This window comes from Mobula hypostoma, chromosome 5 (assembly GCF_963921235.1).
Source record: "Mobula hypostoma chromosome 5, sMobHyp1.1, whole genome shotgun sequence".
NCBI lineage: Eukaryota > Metazoa > Chordata > Chondrichthyes > Myliobatiformes > Myliobatidae > Mobula > Mobula hypostoma.
The window spans coordinates 36,591,826-36,607,536 of NC_086101.1; the positions used below are offsets into that span (position 1 = coordinate 36,591,826).

A 15,711-nucleotide genomic window follows, 5' to 3' on the forward strand; every position below is an offset into this window, starting at 1 on the left:
AAAAGCAGCATTCACAAGTAAACTATAAATTAAACACAATGTTTACAAGAAAGAACACAAGAATTAAAAAACAACATCCATTTTAGTGCAAAGCAATCAAATTGGTCATGGTACTGCTTTATTGAGGTAGTGATTATGGCTGTGCAAGGGCTGAAGGGAAATAGCTGTTCCTGAACCTGGTTGTGAGAGACTTCAGGCTTCTGTACCTGCTGCTCGATGGTAGCTGAGAGAACATGGCATGGGCTGGATGGTGGGGATCTTTAATGATGGACATTGCCTGCATCCTTACTCACAGCATCCTTTAATATCAAAGTCAAATTCATTGTCATGTGTCAAGGTACATGTACAGAATAACAATGAAAAACTTAGTTGCTAGCAGCATCATAGCCTGTAGATGTTATGCTCATTAACTCCATGTTCACTGACTTGGAAATTAGCCCTCCCACCCACACTGCCTCATCTATCCCCATCCCTTCCAACACTAGAAGCTCCAATCATTCCACCATTGGCAGCTGCCTAGACACTATGCCCTGAAATTTTAATATAAATCTCTCAGTCTTTTTTCTTTAAAGAAACTTTATTTTCATTCCTAAGTTTGTCTAAGTTATACTATGGTTCATCATCATTTCTTAGATAACAGTTCCAAGAAGTACCTTGAAACATTCTACTAATTCAGAATGCTATATCAATACAGTATGTTTAAGAACAAGAGTAGATGGGTAGGGAAATAAGTTAAGAAACTGGGAGAGGTAATTTCTCCTCCCCTCTTCTTCTCTTTTTTCCTATTCGCCGTACTGATTACCCTCATGTTCCTTCTCACCTGCACATCACCTCCCTCTGGTTTCCCTCCTCCCACGGTTCAACTCTCCTCTCCTATTAGATTCCTTCTTCTTAAGCCTTTTATTTCATCCATCTATCACCTCCCAGCCTGTACTCCTTCCCCTCCCACCCACCTTCTTATTCTGGCTTCTATCCCCCTTCCTTTCCAGTCCTGAAGGGTTGGGCCAGAAACATCAACTGCTTATTCTCCTCTACAAATGTTCCCTAAGAGTTCCGGCATTTGTATGTCGCTCGAGATTTCCAGCATCTGTAGAATTTCTTGCGTTTACAATCGATAAAGAACTTTCTGAAATGTAGTCGCTGTTGTAGTGTGCGGAACTTGGCAGTTAATTTACATAGCAGCTCCTGCAAAGAATATTGTAATGGCATCAAAATAACCCAATTTTAATGGAGTTAGAAGAGGGATAAATATTAACTAGTTCAATTGGGAAATTTTGTTTAAAAACTTGCATGGCATCGCTTTCATCCATCTGACAGCAGAAGCTTCGGTTTAACATTTCACTCTGAAGACGCAAGTCCCTCTGCACTACAGCTTAGTTTTTGTGAACTAACCTTTGAAACGGGATTTGAACCCCACAATTTTCTGACTCAGCAGTGAGAGTGTGATCCACTGAGGCACAACTAACACCCAATAAAATTTACCAACCAATAAGCCAAGGGGCAGGGGCCAGTTTTATGGTGTGGATGTTGAAAGCCATTTATCATAAAGCCAGCTTTGTTTGACAGCACTAACAATTATTTCACAGTTCTCGCACCCTTGTCAATGGGGTACTTTTTAACCGAGGCTCTGTCACTCCAAATATACAGGCTGATATAATTCAAACTGAATAAAGTATTTAAGAAAGAAAGCACAAACAGAGATTCATGATTCAAGATTGTTTAATGCCATTTCCAGTTAATGTAAAGGAGAACAAAATTATTATTATTCCAGATATGATGCAACACAAAAAAATCAATAAGATAAAAAGCACAATAATAAAAAAAGATATAAATACACAAGATATATATATAGATTGATTGTATGTACATAAAGTGATACTAGGTACAGGAGTGTCTGTACACAAGTTGACCCTGATAAGAAGTGATAAAGTAGTGGTGGTAGGGTTTTGGTGGGGAGGTTAATGGCTGGAGATGTTGATCAGCCTTACTGCTTGGAGAAGGCAACCTTTTGAGTCTGGTGGTCCTGGTGTGGATGCTATGCAGACTCCTCCCTAATGGAAGTGGGACAAACAGTCTATGAGCAGGGTGGGAGGGATCCTTCATGAAATAATTCACTTGGACTTTCAAGAGCTGAATTATTAGATCCCTGGGCCATAGAAATAATATCCATTTTAAGATTAGGGTTTCTGTAAAATACAAGAATCTAAACATAAGAATGCTGCATATGGAAATCAATGTAAAGAATAGCATTAAAAAACCGTCAACAGCAAAATCAAAGTATACTCCACAAATTATTTATTGAGCAATAATAGAAGATATATTGGACTTTAATTTGTCAATATTCAATAACTGAAATTAATATAATGAAATGTTTTATTGACAATTTCAGTTTCGAATTTAGACTTTTCAGCAAAATGATCCTGAAACATTATACATGATCGGTTTAAGGCCACAGACCTAAAAGCATGAAATCCTAGGTGGCAAAAATGAAAACAAGACTGAGTTACATTTACATAGCACCTTATTCTGAACATTGCAAAGTACTTTATAGTCAAAGCAGTTTTAAAAGGTTGTCACTATTATCATCATTGGACACAGTTGCCAATTCTTGCACAACAGAATCCCACAAAGAGCAAGAAGATACTGACTTCATAATCAGTTCCAGTGGTGAAGGGTAGATTTGGACCTAGATATTGGAAAGAACTCCACTGCTCTTCTTCGAATAGGAGTTATTGTTTTTGTGCCTGGAGTTCACTTCCAAGGAATAATTCAACAATGAAGGATACAATGAAGCCTAACAACTCAAATACTACATTATATTATTTACACAAATCTGTTACTTTCAACAGAAGGACGTGTGCTAAATTTGTAATCACTTGTGGTGCACACAAGAGAAAGTCAATATATTTCCCCAGCTCAGCAAAAATTAAAACTCAAATGTAGCAACTAACTTTTTTTCCAAGGTGCATCATTTACCTAAAATGAGCAGCTGTTGTGATAAAATCTAATTTTAATTAGCTTCAGAATAATCACATGGTGACGTATGTAAAAGCAGCTTGAAATGTATTTTTCCTAAATTTGAAATGAATAAAGCAAGCAGGTCTGTATTTCACTGACTGAACTATCTTGATGATGATTCTAGGAATTCAGCACTCTATCAGTTAACCCAAACTAGGAAAGAAGAAAGACAAAGTCTGCAAAGTCTAAGTGGCTCAGCTTAATTGGATATGTTGTAGGAAATAGGTTACACTTCTGATTTTTATAACCTGTACTTTAAAGCTTTTGCTGGCCAAAAAAAAGGGGAAACTGCCCATTAACTTATCAGTTCCAGGCCTTGCCTATTTAATTGGCAACCTCAGGGCTACTTTCATCACTTGTCGACTTCATACTTGCAGTCAATCTTTTTTTCTTTCGGGATATTACTTAATCTTTGGCTTGTTGGTGTCCCTGATACACTGCAGCCCACACTAGAAAGCAGGAAAGACACTCACGCTCAGCAGAAATAGGAAATGTACCTTTCACAATGCATGGCCTGGCTGAACATGCATCATGCTAATATCACACAACTCAATTTCAAAGGCAATTCACCCAAGCTAAGCACCTTAAAAAGCTACATAAAACATAAATATTGTAATACAAAAATCAAAGAACTGAAGTATTACACTTTCTTTTATAATCCAGAGGCTCATTTTTCTTTACTGCTGCAAAACTACAGCAGCACAGTAAAGTTCACATTTCTCATCTGTCCAAGGAACTAATAACTTTGAAGCTCAACTTCATTACTAACGTGACATAAAGTTTATGTACAGTAATATCTTCGAGCACATGTCTCAATGCAGCCACAACATGGCGTGACAGATGCTCAGTGTGCTCCTGCACTCAATCCTGCGTTGAAGATTAGCAGAACCTCTGTAATTGGATCTTTGGAATGTCATCTGCCATGAATTATATACACCTGGGAACGTGGTTTGAATCCCAATATGGACAGATTACTGGAATTTTCAAACCATGCTTTCTTTGTAATTGACATTTAAATTGTTTGAAGTTTCTCATTAACTTCTTTTATAAATTAAGTACAGATGTATATGACTTAACAGTGTACAGTACAAGGAAAATTGACAGCTGAATCACATCTTTTTTTAAATATAGTGCACCCATGGATTTAACCCTTTAAATGCTGATGAGCTCCAAAGTTTAGAGTTCAGCGTTCTCACATGGATAACCACTTCATTTCAAGACTGATTGACCCCCCCCATCCAGTTTGCCTCAGTGCGTAGCACGCCCTCACCTGGGTTAGAAGAGGGAGAGCTGCAATACCAGAACTCCTTTGCCCAGAGTGTTGAGAGTACTTGGAAAACACTACCCGTGAGAGCGATGGAAAGAGTCATCGACAGCATTTAAGAAATGCCTAGATCAACATTTCAGTCGCTGAAGTGCAGGAGGTTATGAGGCAGAATGGGATTAATTTGAGAATGTCCCGTGGTTGGCATAGACATGGTGGGCTGAATGGCCAGTATTCAATGCTTATAAGACTCTATGGCGTGCTGTCTTTCACATCAACAAAAAGCCTTCCCGCTCTCTCAAGATGATGTAAAATAATTCAAAACACAACTTCAAACAGGAGCAGGGAAGTGTGGTAAATACTCATCACTTACTCAATATTTTTAAGGGGGATTGTGCAATCACTTCGTTGGTTGTAGGAGCAACTGTGCACAAAATGGGGCCCTATTAGAATAATAATCCCACCTCAAAGGTGCTTCATTAACTGTAAGGTGTTTGCAGTGGTGAAAGGCATATCTTCCTTCCTTTCGATCTAATGAACACATTGTAACTGTACATGAGTGTCTCAAAGGCTCGCTGATGGATCATCGGTGAGGTTTAGCCACACAAAATCAGGTTCAACACTCTGCCTGTGTCGATGGCACAAGCACAGGTTGGAAAGTTGTGAAGCAGACACAAGGAACCTGTGAGGGAAAGTAGGGAGGGTAAATGACTGGGCAGAAATCTGCAAATGCAGTGTGTGGGAACATGTGAAATCGTTGATTTTTCCAGGAAGAATTAAAATGAGACCTTTTATCTAAATGTGTGAGGCTCGAAGGGCTCGAAGGGCCTACTCCTGCACCTATTGTCTATTGTTCAGAGGGACCTGGGTGTCCTAGTACATGATTTATAATGCTGGCAAAAATGCCACTGTGGCAAATACTTTCAGAAAGCTAATAGAATGTGATTGTTTATTGCCAAGGAAACTGGATATAAAATTAGGAAGGTAATGCTTCCGTTATACAGGGCACTGGTAAGAGCACATCTGGAATGCTGTGTACACTACTAGTCTTACTTAAAAAAGATGTTAATACATTGGAAGCAGACCAGACAAGGTTTATTAGTAATGCCTGGAATGGAGGGGGGGGGGGGGTTCTCTTACAAGGAAAGATTGAACAGATTAGACTTGTTGTATATATTCAAGGGGCATAGATAGAGTAGGCAGCAAGAAAATAGAGAGGGCAGAAATTTATGGCAAAGAGAGGTTAAGGAAGACAAAATATTTTACCCAGTGGTTGGAATCTGGAACACGTTGTCTATTTACCTGCTGGAGGCTATCTCTCACAATATATAAGAATTATCTAGATGAGCACCAAAATTGCTGTGGTACTGCTCGTAAATGGGTCTGGTATGGATGGCGTTTGATGATTAGAATAGATATGGATGTCCCCCAGAAAGTTATACTGCAGCTTTATAAAGTACTGCTTAATCCATATCTGGAATATTGGATTAAATTCTGGTCTATCCCAATATAGGAAGGATGTGGAGGTTTTGATGAAGGTGCAGAAGAGGTTTACCAGGATGCTGCCTGACTAGAGGGCATATACTGTAAGGAGAGGTTTGACAATCTTGATTTTTTTTCCACTTGAGGAGCAGAAGCTGAGGAGAGTCCTGTTAGAAGTTTATAAAACTAAGTGAAGCACAGATAGCCTCTCACAGCTGGATTTGTTCACCCAGTCGTGATGTCTAATACTAGAATACATGCACTTAAGGTGAGAAGGGGCAAGTTCAAGGGACGTATTGGGGGCAAGACTTTTATTACAGAGAGTGATGGGTGCCTGAAGTGTGCTACCAGGGATGGTGGTGAGGCAGATGCAACACAGGTATTTAAAAGGTTCTTTGATTGGCACATGAATATCCAAAGAATGGAGGGATATGTACCATATGCAGACGGAAGAAATGAGGTGTCATTGGTTCAGCATAATATTGTGGGCTGAAGGGCCTGTTCCTGTGCTGTACTGTTCCATGTTCTACAGAACCAGAGGTCACTATTTCAAAATAAAGTGTCATTCATTTAAGACAAACGTGAGATGACTTTCTTTTTCCTCTTAGAGCATGTGGAGTCTTTGGACTTCAGCAAAATATCATCCAGATTCCATACAAAATCAAAATCTACTGTCATCTATGGCTGGAAAAGCAAAACTGATCTCAGCTACAGTTATGGTTAGATGAAGATCCAAAACTCACTGTCTAGTTCAAACATGCTGGGTAACCTCTAGGAGATGTATTTGAGACTTCCTGCCAGTTGGTGGCAGCAAAGTTGTATTCCAGCAGGAGTCAGCACCTTCAGGAGAGAGAATGTGGAATGGGGAATCAAAATCACCTTATATGTTTCATACAGCTTCACTAAATTAATGAAAAATAAACTGTCATTTTACTTCAATCTCATTCCCCCACCAACAGTCCCAACCACAAAATAGTATTAACCCTACATAAAACTGCATCTAATCATGATACCCAGCATCAGTGAAATCTGGTTCCATTTTTATTTCTGCAATTCACTCGTATAGCATAGCATGGAAAGAGGACTTTCCAAGCATCGTGCTTATGATATACCTTTGAAAACTCCATCCAGTAAGCCCATACCCCATGCCTTTGTTGCCCACAGCCTTAAACATATTCTCTACATGAAAGTTTCCACCTGCTCCCATTATACTTTCAGAAGGCATGTTCAAGGTCACACCAGCAGAAGATTACCCTTGGCAAATGGTAAACTGGTTTATTATTCTTACACATACTGAGATGCAGTGAAAAGTTATTTTTCAACATGATATCCATGTAGATTATTTCAAACACAAGTACACTGAGGTAATAAGGAGGAAAAAATGCAGTATATAGTGATAGCTACAGAGCGTGCAGTGCAGGCAGGCAATCAGGTGCCAGGGCCATGACAAGATTGATCAAGAGATCAACGGAATCCAATTTGGGAATCCTATTAAAACAATGCCTTCTAGTTCTCAATCCTACTGGAATGAGAGCCTTCACATTGCCCCTAGGCAGGAGTTCCCAGCCTTAGGTCCATGGATCCCCTTGCTTAATGGTATTGGTCCATGGCGTTAAAAAGGTTGGGAACCCCTGTCCTAAGGGATTGCATCATGATTTTGAGCTCATCTATTTGATCTCCTCTGAAAAGGCTTAGCTCTAAATAAAACAGTTGTAACACCTCTAGCCTCAACCTGCTTGGTACCACTAGTAGTACCCACTTCCCTCAACAGCATCAACAAGTGTCCTCCAGTAGTTTTACAAGTGGCTACAGCGATTGGCTTTGACTGTTAATAAGGCTTGGGGCAAAGGGGTGTGGAAGTGCTATAGGAGGGGGAAATGAGGGGAAGGTTCATGAAATGGGAGGGTCTGGGTCCCCATAACACTCATGTAAAAATGTATTAAGTGACAGACCCACATAACATTAAGGATAGGCTCTTGCATCAGCAATAGCCTGTCCTGCTCCAACCATGTCATGGCGAGAAAGCTCACCAACACTTCTATTTCCTCAAGAGGCGAAAGAAATTTGTCATGTCCCCATTGACTTTTCACAACTTTTTCTGATGCACCACAGAAAGCATTCTGCTTGGATGGATCATGGCTTGGTATGGCAACTGCTGTGCATGTGATGGTAAGAAACTGTGGGCGTATCACAGGAACTAGCCTCTCCTCTATGGGCACATGAGATTCTCTGAATGCTGAAAATCCACAGTAACACATACAAAATGCTGGAGGAACTTAGCAAGTCATACAGCAACTATGGAATGGAATAAGCAGATGTTTCGAGCCGAACCTCTTCATCAAGATGAAGGGTCTCCACCCAAAACATCAACAGTTTATTCATTTTCATAGGTGCTGCCTGACCTGCTGAGTTCCTTCAGCGTTTGGTGTGTGTCCCCTCTATGGGTTCTGTCTACACATCTTGCTGCCTCAGAAAAGCGAGTAGCATAATCAAAGACACCATCCATCCCGAACATGTCTCTTCTTCCTCTTCCCACTGGGCAGAAAATGCAAAAGCTTGAAAGCACATACCGCCAGGCGCAAGGACACGTTCTGTTCCACTGATGTCACACTCTTGAAAGGGCCTCGCATGATAAAATAGACTCTTGGCCTCACAATTTACCTTCTTATGATCTTGCACTTCATTGTTTACCGGCACTGCACTTTTTCGGTAACTTCTACATTTTATTCTACATTGTTATTGCTTTACTTTATTCTAGCTCAATGAACTGTGCAACGATTTGATCTGGATGAACAGCATTCACGACAAGCTTTTCACTGTATCATGGTATATGTGACAATAATAAACCAATAACAATACCATCCAAAAGCCAGCAAGTTTGAAGTCCCCCACACACCTACAAAGGGCTCTAGTTTCCTGTATTTGCCTCCCCTGGGCTTCAACAGTGGCAGGGCAGGGCTATCCTGGCTTCTGCACACTTGTAGGTTCTTATCTCCTGATCATTATACAAAGGAGCTGCAAAAAGTAGAAACGTGGGTACCAAACAAGAGAAGGAGCTGATTATGTTCTAAAAATACCCTCGAACCAAGCAGCCTACTGGGGCACGGGTCAAAGTACACACACGGTACGAAAAGGGTGCATGGCCAAAACTTGAGGGCTAACAGAACCACATAGACAGTGTAGTCTGAACAGGAGAAGAGGAAATCAAAAGAAAAATGTCAAACTACAATACGTATGCTACCACTCCCCCAATAGCCCATGCTTGCTTTGCAATACTAATCCAGTTAAGGCTTGTTCTTTCCTTTAGCATTTCCCTCCCCCCACCCCCCACCAAACCTATTCCAGTTTCAGTAAAGGCCCCCAACCTGGCCTGTTAACTGTCTCTCACTCTCTGCAGATACTGCCTGGCTTTCTGAGTGTTTCCAGTGTTCTCTGTTTTCATTTTGAAATTCCAGCAGCCACAGTATTTTGAATTTGCTTGACAAATTGTCAGTGTTTCAAGGGAGAAAAGACAGAATCCAGAAGAATCTATGAAACAAATGTTGCAGAACAAATTTAGCTTCTGCTGTATAAATGCTAACTTGTTCCATACACCATACGATTCCTTGGGTTTCTGAAACTTGTATTCTTGGTGAGGCATGTATCAGGCATCCATCTCACTGCTACCAATATATTTAAGTGCATACAATGTTGGTGTATCTAATTTTATTTCGAATTTCAGGGGAAAGTTATTTCAGTGTTTCTATTTGGAGGCACACGAACCCGAAGACCCAAAAATTCAGAAACAGCTTCAGAAATGATTCAGGAACAGCTTCTTCCCCTCTGCCATCAGATTTCTGAATGGCCACTGACCCCATGAACACTACCTCACTACTTGTTTTGCACTGTTTATTTAATTACATTATATATATATTTCTTACTGTAAACCGCAGTTTTTATTACTATGTATTGCAATATACTGCCGCCATGTCACAACAAATTTCATGACAAATACCGGTGATATTAAACCTGATTCTGATACCCCTTTGCCATCACATTTTGGAATGATCCATGTACCCATGAACTCTATCTTGTTACTGCTTTTCTTTTGCACTACTTATATATTTTTGTGATCCACAGTCATTTTATGCACTGCTCCCACAAAACAACAGATTTCACATAATGTAAGTCAGTGATAAGCCAGCCGGTGGCGTGGTGGCATCCACGCCGGATGTCGAGGGAAGTCGCCCCATATTCGAATCAGCTGGGTCCTTGCACACTTGCCATCTATGCTGGGTCGAGCGTTGAGCCAGCAACTCGGCCTCATAGAAAAGACAAATGCTAAAGAAACGGCAAGGATGCCACCCAATATACCACAAGGCGTGGAAAGGAACAATGAAGTCAGTGACAATAAACCCGATTCTGCTTCTGAAATTCCAGGAGGGGCTTCGGTGAGACACTCGCACCTCTCACAAGGTTAGTTGCTCTACCTTGCTTGCCAGCTTATGCATTCACATATTCTGTTACAATACCATGCCACTCATTCATAACGAACACCAGCACAAAGAAGTTCCATCTGGAACTTGCCCTTCACTCAGCTAATTCCGTGCTAATGATGTGTGCCGTTTGGCAATGTGGAGAGTTTTACTGCTGCAACATTTTAAAGAAAACAGCAAAGTATGGGGTTTCCCAGAGAAACAAGAGACAGCAATGACACCAAATTACATTGTCTTAGTGGAAAGAATATGAACAGCATAATTTCTCGTGTCCGAAACACTTGAGATTCTGAAAGGAGCTGTATAGGGTCGAGATGTTGTCCTTCACATACAAATCTGAACATCATTTCAGAATAAGGAGATAGAATTGAGGAGAAATTTTTCCTCTCTGGAGGACTGTGTACCTTTGGAATGTTCTACTTTGAAAACTGAGAATGCTCATTTGTTTTATATTTTTGCTCATTTTTCCCCAACGTAGATAGAAAAAAGCCACACAGCCCAACAAATCTATTCTGGCGCTCAGGGTACTTCCATTGGTCTCATTCTTTTTCCCTCAAACATCGATTTCCCCCATCAAGTTATAGCAGTCAATTAACGTAACAATCAGCATATCTTTGAGACGTAGGGGGAAACGGGAACACCGAAGGGAAAACGTACATGGTTATAAGGAGAATGTGCAAACTCTGCACGGGCAGCGCATGAAGTCAGAATTGAACCTGGGTTGTCAGATCTGTGGCAGAGCAGCAATAACTCCTGCATGCCTCTGGATCCTTAAATATATTTAAGCGTAAAAAGGCAACATTTTCTTCTAGGGGAAATCATAGCTTATGGCAAACAGACAGCCAAATGAAGCGGAAGTCAAGATTAAACCAGCCATGATCATATTAAATGAGGAGCAGCTTGAATGGCCAGCTGGGCTAGGGTGCCCCCATTGCTAACATTACATTCTTATCAAGGTGAAAAATAAAAATCAATGTCAAATGCTGGCATAATCAGAAGAGTTATTTTCTGCATCTAGTTATGGGAACTAGGGTGTCACTGGTAGGTCTACCAATTTCCCTCATTGCTCCCAGAACCATCTGACTTGCTGAGCCATTTCAGTGTTAATCATATAAGTGGGTCTGGAGTGACATCTATGACCCGCTGGGTACTGATAGCAGATTTCCTTCCCTGGTTAACTACGTATTTTATTGATACTGATTTTTATTTCAGAATTATTTAAACTACTTGAATTTAAATCGTCCGGATAGCATGTGGAATTTGACATGCTTACGAACCAGTCAGCCAGGCTTTTGGGTACGAGCCCAGCAACATTACCACTATGCTGCTGCACTATAAGGAATAGCTTGATCAATCAAGGAGTTTTATCCAGCAAGGACCAGGTTTTTAATCCAGCAGGACAAGGTATGACTATAAAGCCAACTTTGCTGCAATGACTTGTGACTCTTACAAATTTCTATCGATATATGGTGGAGCGTATTCTGCTTGATAATGGATGCTCCAATGGACAGGATTGCAAGAGGCTGCAGAGGGTTGTAGAAAGAGATGGTTCATCACCAGAGAAACTACGCCATCAAGGACAACTCCAAGAGGTGACATCCATCACTAAGGATCCTCCATTAGGGACATACCCCTTTTCATCACTAGCATCAGGTAGTAGGTGCAGGAGCCTGAAAGAATTCAGGCAGCTTCTTCCCCTCTGACATCCGATTTCTGAATAGTCCATGAACACAACCTCCTTATTCCTTTTAATTACACTATTATTTATTTTTGAAATTTACGGTAATTTTATATCTTGGCACTGTCCTACAATCACAAAACACAGATAATAAATCTGATTTGACTACCTGCTAACTGGAAAGTGGGCAAGGTCACACAAAACTATAGCACAAGGAACGTGAAGGATAAAAAAATATTGGAAGAAAACTTGAATTAGAAATTCAATAGCATAAGAAATATGGCAGCACTCTCAAGGATGGGTGGGGCACTGAATATGTTGACAGAGATAACAATTTGAAGGAAAATTTACCAAGGCTAAGGGGAAGGATTTGGGGAATGAGAGTGAGTGGAAGTTTCTTTCAAAAATGCACTCTTTCTGGTTTGCATCAGTCTATGACAAAAATAAACACAGGACTTTTACCAGCTGTTCTAGATGTATTAACAGACTTGTTATAACCTTGTAAAACCAGCAAGAGCAAGCTACAGTCTATTTTTTCCAATAACATGTTCAATTTCAATCATTTACTCACAAATATAATCCTCTGTCAACTACTCTGAAGGGGCTGTGTAGCAGAGACAATCTTGTTGTGTTTCCGAAGATCCTGTAGATAAGGTTACAACATTAATTCCAGCAGATCGTTAATAGTTAGCAGTCACCATCTTCAACGAAGCCCATCAGACTGGAGTGAAGCAACCAGATATTTTATTTTCTTATACTGTGGGAACCAAGAAAAAAAGGCAAAAAGGCTACTTGAGCCATTTCAAATCCAGTTCATGGGGTATTGAATAATAAGTCAATATTGAGCTGGAAACAATATTTACAGTATTCTAGATGAATAAAAGGGGACTGGGATAATTAGATGTCTCTGCCATCAGGTCAAATGAGGCATGGTGGGTCCAAAAATTATAATACAGTACAGCTCAGGGCATTGGAGTTTGGTGTTCATGGGGTGGCACGGTTAGTGTAGTGGTCAGCACAACACTTTACAGTAAGGTGATCCAGGTTCAATTCCCGCCACTGCCAGTAAGGAGTTTGTATGTTCTCCCTGTACTACATGGGTGAATTTCCTCCGGGCGCACCGCTTTCCTCCAGTTGGTAGGTTGACTGGTCATTGTAAATTGTCCCATGGATTAGGTTAGTATTAAATCAGGGAGTTGCTGGACGGTGTGGCTCCAACGGCTGGAAGGGTCTACTCCACGCTGAAACATAGAAGCATAGAAAATAGGTGCAGGAGTAGGCCATTCGGCCCTTCGAGCCTGCACCACCATTCAGTTTGATCATGGCTGATCATCCAACTCAGAACCCTGTACCTGCCTTCTCTCCATACCAATGAACTGGCCTCAACTGTTTCCTGTGGCAGAGAATTCCACAGATTCACCACTCTCTGTGTGAAGAAGTTTTTCCTCATCTCGGTCCTAAAAGGCTTCCCCTTTATCCTTAAACTGTGACCCCTTGTTCTGGACTTCCCCAACATCCGCATCTAGCCTGTCCAATCCCTTTAGAATTATATACGTTTCAATAAGATCCCGCCCTCAATCTTCTAAATTCCAGCGAGTATAAGCCTAGTCGATCCAGTCTTTCATCATATGAAAGTCCTGCCATCCCAGGAATCAATCTAGTAACCTCATTGGACATGTGATTAGGAAAGAGGAGTTAGAATGCATGGTAATTATGGGAAAGATTGAAGGGAAGAAAGCAAAAGGAAGGCAAAGATAAATGATGATGGAGACAGCAGCCAGACAACTGGAAATGAATATCAATGAATTGATCCACTTGACCTGAAACAAGAGTGTGTGGGCCATGGCAGTCAAAGCTCAAACTGGGCATGATACCTGATGATGATGATGAGAGCGAAAAACACTACGTAAAACAGCAGCAGCATGTCCTTCTCTGCTGCTGAAACTTGGAAGTAGAACAGAATGCGTAGTTGTTACTATATGGTACACTTAGTATGACTGATTGAAGATTAATTTATCAGTTCTAATTTCCATATTGTTCTGCAGTTTTAAAATCATTGGAATTTATTTGCTACTTATCAAAAAGAAAATATTAAGGAAATCTCAATAAAAAATTGTTTTAAAGTATCATAGAACATAAGAAAGTACAGCACAAGAAGATCCCTCAGCCCACAACAATCTGCCAAACTAATAATTAAATGTCAATCTAATCTCTTTTACTAACATAACACTCATATTCCTCCATTAACTGCACATTCCTGCGTTAAGAGCTTCTTAAGCTCCTCCAGTGGAATAAAAGCCACAGATGGACAGATTAAATTCCTGGATGTTCAAGAACCTAGGATTGTAGGATATAAAAAATGTTGTAAGGAGCCCCTCAGCGACATGAATATGTTGCAGATAGTAATAACTGTACTTTAATATGTAACTAAAATGATTATTGTGCAATGTTGATAAATAAACTTTTGTAATAAAAAGGGTGTATGGATGTTTATTCGGGAGGAGCAAGCTTTGGATTCAAAAACAATGAGAATTTTAAAATAGGTGCAACGTAAATGGAAAGCAACGTAGGTCAGCAAGCACAAGTTTGAAAGGCGTAATGTTCTACAAGTACAATAGCAAGCACAAACCCAAGTAAACTAATCTATCTGTACATAGACAAGGTCCGTATGCTTGATTTCCCGCACATTCACGTGTCACTCATTCGCTTTTAATTTTGTACTCCACGTGAAAGAAAAGTAAGGAAAGGTAGTGAAATTGGCATTGAAGCATGTTCTGTCATTCATTAAGGTCATGACTGATCTTCTAATTCAATTCCAAGAATGGGGAAGGGTAGAATTGATATAATTGCACACTCCCATAGAAAAACAATATAGATGAACAGTGACTTTTAGAAGGAAAAATTGTATCAAATTTGTAACCCACTTTTTACGATGGAAATATATTAATTTAAAATAAGTATTTATACAAATTAAGTGTGTATGTAGGTTACAGAGCTTGTGCATGGGAAGGAAAACTTTCCCATCTAGACACCAGACGGTGACAGTGAGCAGGGGGTCGGGAACAGGTAGTGAGGAAGCAGAGGTCAGAAGGGTGGGGAGGGGTGAGACTGGGCTGCAGGAATGGAAGAGGAAGAAGTTGGGGGGGGGAAGTAAGGAGTTGAGGGAAGCGTTAGGGACGCAGAGTGGAGGATTAGGGTAACTGTGGGCCGGGGTTGTCCCCACATCACGAACAGCCCTATCATGCCCTGACCCTGCCCTCCATCACGGGAACCTAACCCCGCTGCTCCGGGAAGCGCCGCCTTCCGCCAACTTACAGCAGCTGCCGACAGCCGAGCCTCCCACCGCACACCACCACCGCCATCTTGCCACGCCCTCCCCCCTTCGATTGGCCAGAACGAGCTAGCGCGCGGATCCGAACAGATGAGCCTGTCCAGTCACTGGATTGCCCGTGTTTGACAGCCGATGCTCCAATCATCTGGTGAGAGGTCGGATTCAGAGGCGGGGCAACCGGCAACATCGCCCCGCCCCAAACCTACCAGCCGATTGGTGTGGAGCAGATAGGATAGCGTGGGGTTGATTGACGGATTGGCGGGAGCCACCTGTTCATCAGCCCGGAGATGACGTCGGGATTGACTTTGGCAGAAATTAACCAAGGTTAGTGGAAAAATCAATACGACTGCGGACACTGGGATCTGAAGCAACAGCAGAAACGCTGGAAGAGCCCAGGCAGCCAAGCAGCATCTGTGAAAGCAAAACCAGACAGATGCTTGACTGGCTGAGATCAAAGTCAGGG

General features: G+C 41.1%; 1 long non-coding RNA gene across 2 annotated transcripts; it reads right to left on the reverse strand.

The window, feature by feature from the left end:
- Positions 1–1,730: 1,730 nt before the first annotated feature.
- Positions 1,731–15,285, reverse strand: LOC134346770 (uncharacterized). Of its 2 annotated transcripts, none has more exons than XR_010018019.1 (3): positions 15,233–15,285; positions 12,489–12,560; positions 1,731–6,604 (listed from the first exon to the last, which is right to left on the reverse strand). It is a non-coding gene; the product is annotated as an uncharacterized LOC134346770 (long non-coding RNA). The 2 variants fall into 2 exon arrangements; XR_010018020.1 differs by having other exon boundaries at positions 12,489–12,674; positions 15,233–15,260.
- Positions 15,286–15,711: the final 426 nt, after the last annotated feature.